A 7,544-nucleotide genomic window follows, 5' to 3' on the forward strand; every position below is an offset into this window, starting at 1 on the left:
AATAAGCTGTATTGCCTGTAGAGATTGGGGTCTAGTGACACCCAGTGGGTAGGTAGGCAGTCCTAGGCAAGTTGATCTCCCAGCTGATGCTGCCTGCATAGTTTCAGCGCTGATTTAACTTAGTAAACAAAAAAGGCAGTGTGATTGGAGAAGCAAAGCCCCTCCCCTCTTGGATATGTTATCATTGCAGAGGTGGGCAACATAGCAACAACTGCTAACAGACCCAAAAGCAACTGCTTGCAGCCCACCGACCTGGGGGAGGGCATGCAGAATCAACCTGAAGCAAAAACCAAGAAGAAAAAGTCACCACCAAGGGGGGTGACACCACATAGAAGGTAAAACCAACATGAGTCAGAGAGCAGCTGCCCTGTGACCCTAAGGATTTAACCCTTGCTGTGCCCAAACCGCTGCCCTGTGACCCTGTGCATTCAACCATACTGTGCCGGACTACCGCTTGTGTGTTGGCCCCTTAATAAAACCACCCCTTTGGCACAGGTCCATAAAACTACTCTTGGGCTCTGTGTCTCCCACATCCTCTGTCACCCCCCCCCCTTCCCCCACATGGGTGGGCAGGACATGGGATTGAAACCCAAGCTGCACACTGGTGTACAGGAAACAGAGTTAGAACAGAGGATGAAGAGAATACATATTCTTTTGAGCCAAGCAGTAACACTGGAGTTACTGCAGAGGAAACCAGCTGAAGACTGATTCTGCCTATCCTTGATCTCAATCCATAGGTTTATGAATACTCCCAAATACCCCAGATCCGGTGCTGCAACAGCATCTAAGGAGTGAGCAACAGGAATCTTGGTAATACAGAAAGAACAAGCTGCCTGATTAAAAAGGACCTTTAAAAAAAGATCAACCCAAGAAAAGGATCTAGCCCCAGGTGGACAGGTCCCCCAAATTCAGAGAAATTTCCTGTTCTAGTCCGTGATATCTCTGGCAGGTGACCAGAGTTTTCTGTCCGCTGACAGCCCAGTTATAGGCTATGTTCTCCTCTGATGAACGTCACCTGCATCATAGGGCCAGAGGTACACCTTAGGCAAGGAGACTAAGTGGCAGAGCACCATGCAAGTACTCGTGGGCCAGTGGCCCTAGCGGCCCCTAGTATATTTTACTGCGAGAGGTCACCAGGTCATGGCCGTCAGGATTGTTCCACCAAGGGGGTTGCAGGAACATGATGACTACAATGTGAAGGCCGGTATAAGGCACTATAGCTGATCGAGGTTCAGGCTGATGCCTAGACAGGCGGCAGGTAATGGTAGCCAAAGTCCAGGCAGAGCACAAGGCAGGAGGCAGGCAATAGTAACAAGAACAAGCAGGGCCAACAACGAGGGCAGGAGATATGGGCATAATCAGGCAAACTGGTTCAGTAACAAGGCAGAACAGTTCTCATGAACAAGGCAATTTGGCAAGATGTTACAGTATCAGCTTGCATAGTGGAAGGAGATTAATTATGCTCCTTGGCCAATGTGTAAGCCAGCCTCAAGTATCCATGCCAATGCACACAAATCGAAACACACTAATACATAAGTGCCAACACTTGCAAGCTCACACTTATGTAACCGGCCATATCTAAAACACCGCAATCCACCACACACAGTCAGGATGGCCCCTGGATGTACAGATGCAGATCCTAGGAGGTACTGTAACATTGCCCCAACTCCTCTTTGGACCAGGTTTTTCTCAGGGTGAGCTTGGACGTAGCTTGAAGGTTCCCAAAAATTTCCTCCATGCCAAAACCCTTCCATTTGATTAGATATTAAAGATGCCCAGCCAGTCTTTTCGAGTCTAAATTCTCCAACTCAAACTCTTTACTGCCATTCATCAAGATTAGAGGAGGCAGTGGAGTAGACCTGCTGGGAAAAGAATTTGGTGACACTGGTATTAGACAAAAGATTGGGTGAACCCGTAAGCGAGTCTGGAAACATGAGCTTGAAATTGATGGCATTCTAAATAGGAAATGTACTAATGAACTTCGGACGCAATTTTATACACCATAGTTTTTAAGTTGGCAGTAGAAAGCAATACCAAATCATGAGGTTTAATGGAAGGCCATTCCCTTTATTTCTCGCCTGCCCCTCGAATGGTTCTGGATTGGGCTTTTGACAACAAAGACTGGATTTTCTTTAAATTGGACATTAAAAAGGCAAACCTGTCTTGCATTTCAAGAACTAAAAATTCAGCAGAACACATGTGGAAAGAAACAAGATGTAATCCATAACTAGAGAAAAAAACAGAGACTGCAAGATGGCAGAGTGTGGGGCATTGTTGCTGTATAAGCAAACTCTACCATGGGTAGCAAAGACGCCCAACTGTGCTGAGAAGCAGGAGGATTCTAAGGATCTAAATACTTTAGATATTGCACTTTAGAAATCTAGTTTGTACTTTCGGTATAGATTTGCAATGTCTTACAAAGTTTCTGTCAACATTTTTACATGAACTGGACCCTTCTGTCAGATACAATGCCACTGTAGACAGCACAGAGCCTAATAATTTCCTTAGTGAAAAATTAATCTGGAAAAAGAGAGCCCACATGGTCTGGCGAGGTTTAAGATGTTTGGTAGTTTGTGGGTACTACAGAATCTTATGATTGGTGAAAATTAGAGTGGATGGGCTGCTCCCTCCAGTAAGTAGCACAATTCCTCCAAGTCAGCCTCTATTGCCAACAATTCTCTGTCACCAATATCATAGTTCATTTCGGATGAGCTCTTCTTCTGCGAGGAGAAGGCAACAGGGTGCAAGAGTCACTTGGGTCCAGAACTTTCAGAAAGAAATACACCTACTGACATTTCAGAAGTGTCCACCTCCAGAACGAAAGGTAAGAATGGATCTGAATGCTTCAGGATTGATGAAGAAGTGAACAAGGATTTGAACCTGTCTAAAGTGGATTTGGTTAAAGGTGGACATGAGAAGGACACATGGTTGGGTCAGCATGGCAACTATGGTGGCAAAGTTATTTATGAACTTGTGGTAAAGAAAAAAATGGTGGACTCCAGCAACTGATTAATATCCTTTTTGTTGGTGGGGGACAGCAATTCAAGGACTGTGGAAACCTTGTTAGGGTTCATAGTGACGCCTGCAGACCACAATGGGGCTCTTTTAGAATTTTCACTTCTCTGGCTTAGCGTAGAGTCTGTGCTTACGAAGATGGCTTAAGGCCATTTTAACATGGACTTTGTGCTCTTAAAGAGAAGAGGAAAAAATCAAGATATCATTTAGGTAGATAACGATAAACACATTGATGATATCTGAAGATAAAATATTGGTACGTTCTAGGGTCACTACAGAGCCCAAAAGGTATCACCGGATACTGGAGGTGGCTAAGCCTGGTGTGAAAGACTGTCTTCCACTCATAGCCCTCCCAGATTCTTACTAGATTATAGGCTTTTCACTAGCTTGGTAGAAATTGAGTGGGTAGGGATTTTTTATTATCATCTTGTTGAGGGCCCAGTAGTCACTACAGGGGTAAAGAGAATATGTACCTTTTTTTCTACAAAACATATATGCCTGTCCTCCCCAGGAGAGTTTTTCGTTAATGTACTCCTTAGGTTCAGATCATGGAAAGATTCAGCCAAAGGGTACCGTAGCACCGGGTAAAACCTTAAATGGACAGTCACAATATGGAGGAAGAGAATGAACCTTCCCCCTTCCTGTCAAAGACATCTAAGTACTCAAAGTAAACTAGTGGAATTATCTTCTCATTGTCCTCGCAGAGGAGACAATGACCATGCAGAACTGGTGAAAAATAGAAGAAAAGGATATCTCACCAGAGGACCAGTTTATATATGGGCTATGGGCTTGTAACCAGGGTGTGAAGGTATATATTAAAATTCAGGGATTTCTTGTGACCCAGAAAGAATGTTGTGAGAAGCGAAATGTCTTGTGTGACTGGCCCAGATTTGATGGTCGAACCCATCAGAAAGCCGAATGTCTAGAGACTATGTCTTGGTATGAAGGGGTAAATGGAGTTGCTGAGTTAGAGAAGCATCCAGAAAACACATGCAAACGCCACAATTAATGATGGCCGGTACTTTGTTGTTTATGGGTGCTCTGCAAAGAAATAATAAGGAAAACATGAGTAACTGTATGGTGGCTCCAGAGATGCTGGACAAGATATATTGGAGCTGAAGCTATTGAAGTTGACTGGTCAGCAGGAGCCAAGTAGAATCTTAGGCTTCCATCTTCTCCAACTTGCGTTAATTGAGTATCCAATCAATCTGAGTAACTAGCCCGATTTACTTATTCAGAGTATCAAGGATCCCTATTCTGCATAATTTGTCTTTTAGTTGTTTAGAGACCAATGCGGAACTAATGCTTAAAAGGAGAACTATGGGGTTAAGGCTTTTCCCCATAGTTCTCCTTAGGGTAACGGTAGGACACAAACTAGCGTCCTCCCGGCACCCTAAGCTCAGTATACCGCGAGCTACAGCTCGCGGTATACTGAGACGCCGCCGCTGAAGCGGATCCCGACAATTATGTCTGGATCCGCCATGTCCGTAAAAAGGGGGTGGGGGGGGGGGGGGGGGGGGGGCGGGAATCCAGCACCTCCCCTGTCATGGCAGAGAGCTGTGACAGGATCGTATACATAGAGTTAGGACCACCCTTTGCAGAGGTGCCTTGGCGTGGCGGTGTGGCTTCTACATATTTTTGGCCAAAAGTTTGTGCAACTAAAAGCTCTGATTTTAGCGCATACTGTTGACATGACAATTTGTTTGGTTGCAGGCTAGCTGGCAGGTGAGCTGGGGATTCTTTGTGTTTTGTATTGTTGTAAGCCTTCCCAATGTGCGCCCTGCCATAAAGGCTAGTTATAGATTCATGCAGGTACCATGTTTTTTCTAGTTTGACTATTTTTGGATGTGAGGACGCACTGGGGTCCCAGCGTGCATTTTTGGTTGCTGGGCCTCCAGTGCATCCCTGCACCTTATTAGGAGTTGGCTACCTCCTGGTACACCTGCATGCAATTTATCGACTGCATTAATATGCTTACACTTGGAGACTCGTATACATAGAGTTAGGACCACACTTTGCAGAGGTGCCTTGGCGCGGCGGTATGGCTTCTACATATTTTTGGCCAAAAGTTTGTGCAACTAAAACCTCTGACTTTAACGCATACTGTTGACAGGGCAATTTGTTTGGTTGCAGGCTAGCTGGCAGGTGAGCTGGGGATTCTTTGTGTTTTGTATAGCTGAAGCTTATAGCTCTAGACATCTGTTCTGCATGCTCAGCTGAGAAGGGATCCACTCCAGTAATGGATAGATCATTTATGGGGGATCTAACCTATTTTGTCAAAGTATGACAGACTGGGGTTACACCCAGTACAGAACTTGGCAGAGTAAACTGTAATTTAGGAAGGTATTTTAACTGCCTGTCAGTAGAATCATTAAAAGATGAGCAAGTCGTCTACCTGTCTAATCAGCTTCCAATCAGTATAGAGGAATATCTCAAATAGAGGGTGTAGGGGAAATGTATCTGCAGCTGCAGGAGTTCTGGAAGACCCAGACTGGCAAAAGATAACCACGTCACTTTAAGCAGTCAATAGGAACAGACAGGAGCTATGTAGTGCTTTTCAAAGAAGAGCAGCAGCAGGATGGTGCTTCTTCTACACTGAATGGTGGGAAAGAGAGCATAGAGCATGCAGGTGTGACACTCCACCTAGTAGATGATATCAGTACTAAATTCCTTGGAGCTAATGCTTTTCATGCAAAAAATGGCAGAAGCAGGGAACTGAGAAGGTGCCTAGTGGAGCAAAAAGCTCCCAACGTTTCAGCCGAACTGGCCTTACACTCAAAGTGATTCTTCAGAGACGGTCACACCTGGGCCTGTGCAATGGCTCTGAGCTTGGACAGTGCTCTGCAGCTAACTTTTATCAGTAGACCAGCCCAAGCAGTGTTGTAGTGAGGAATCTTGAAAAAAAGTCAATAAAAGAAGAATCTGAGGAAAAAATATAAAAGGAAAAAAAGACTAGCAAATTTTGGTTAGACTCTACAAAGGCTGGCTTACATTTTTTTCTGTCCATTCCTTCTGTCGGTGGCAGTATAACTCAAATGTATTAGAATTCCTGTGACTCTCAATGGAAGAGACAGACAATCTAATTAGCGCAGCTTCTAGTTCCCACCAATGAAAAAGGACCCTTCACCAATGCCCACCAAGATAAGGAAGCTCTTCGCCACTGCCTGCCAAGGTAAGGGGTCCATAAACCACTGCCTGCCAACGTAAGGGAGCTTTACATTCATCACTCTACACAATTGCATACTCCTGACAACTGTAAGCTGTGCTGTGCAATACATGCTCCTGACACCTGTAATGTCTGAGTTTCTTTTTTGGCTAATATTGCGTTTTGTTTATTATTTTTTGCTTCACCTCAACTCTTTTCCTCATGTACATGGAAGAGTGAAGGGCCAGCCTGCTAACAAGGAGAAAATACCAACCGAGTTCTAATATGAGTGCCTCTGATCCTCTAGGAGGTAAGAAATGTCTAATTATCGCAAGTGAAGCTCGAAATTGGGAGCAGCACTCTGTTATCAAATCACAGCATGGCAGTTGCTTTATACAATTTTAGGAGAGCATATGTAGCCGCACATGCTTAACTACTATAAAGTTGTCCTTGTTATGCCAGATCACAAAACTATTGTTGGCAGCCCTTGCTATTTAGAGCAACTATAAATTGCTTAATGGCAAGCAATGCTTTCTGTTCTATATATAATATAGCACTCTATATATCTATAGAGTGCTATAATATCTTGGAAGCATTTGTCACACAGAAAGCCTTCTCTTTTTTATGGAGAAGGTTAAAGTGACATTTAAGTCTAATTTTTTTACATAAATCTACTGCTAGCAAGCAGTAGATATATGCAAAAACATTTTTTTTTAAATAAAAAAAAGTTACCAAATAGGTAAAAACTTACCTGCGTCTGCGCTGCTCACTCCCGGCTGTAGAAATCAGCTTCTCTTTTCTCCCCGCTGGGCGCTGCTCCATGTCCGAGCGGGGAGAAGAGAAAGTGACAGCAGGCCGAGCGCTGCGGTGGAGAGCGTTGTGAGCGGCCGGCGTCTCCTCCCACACCGCTCTGCCGCCTATCACAGTCCGGCAGAGCGGTGTGGGGGCGGAGACAGCGCTGTCACAGGAGGCTGGGCTTTTCTCCCTACACCGCTCAATCAGCCTCCTGCGACAGCGTGTCAGAGAGAAGAGCAAGGTACACACACTCAGCGATCAGTGATCGCTGAGTGTGTGTACATAATTGAGAATATGGTATGTTAACTATATCCTCAATTATGAATGAATGGGGGTGATCTAAATCACCCCCATTCATTCATAATTGTAGTTATAGTGAACAAACAATGCATGTTATCAATGAACAGGAAGACTCATAGAGGATTCCTGTTCATTGATAACAGGGGACACAGAAAAAGAGATTGAGGACTTTGTGTTCTCAATCTCTTTTTCTATTTTAAAATGGAAATATCAGGGGTCTGTTTAGCCCCCTTATATTTCCCAGAAGCCCCTAAAAGTAAAAAATAAAAATATTTAATAAAAAATGAAT

The 7,544-nt window shown here is 44.3% G+C and overlaps 1 protein-coding gene across 2 annotated transcripts in view; it reads right to left on the minus strand.

Annotated features, from left to right (window-relative positions):
- The window catches only part of CLCN2 (chloride voltage-gated channel 2), a 147,117-nt gene that overhangs the window by 33,756 nt on the left and 105,817 nt on the right, over nucleotides 1-7,544 (minus strand). The gene's annotated exons all lie outside the window — the stretch shown is intronic.

This window comes from Nanorana parkeri, unplaced genomic scaffold (assembly GCF_000935625.1).
Source record: "Nanorana parkeri isolate BGI_ZX_2015 unplaced genomic scaffold, ASM93562v1 scaffold69, whole genome shotgun sequence".
Taxonomy (NCBI): domain Eukaryota; kingdom Metazoa; phylum Chordata; class Amphibia; order Anura; family Dicroglossidae; genus Nanorana; species Nanorana parkeri.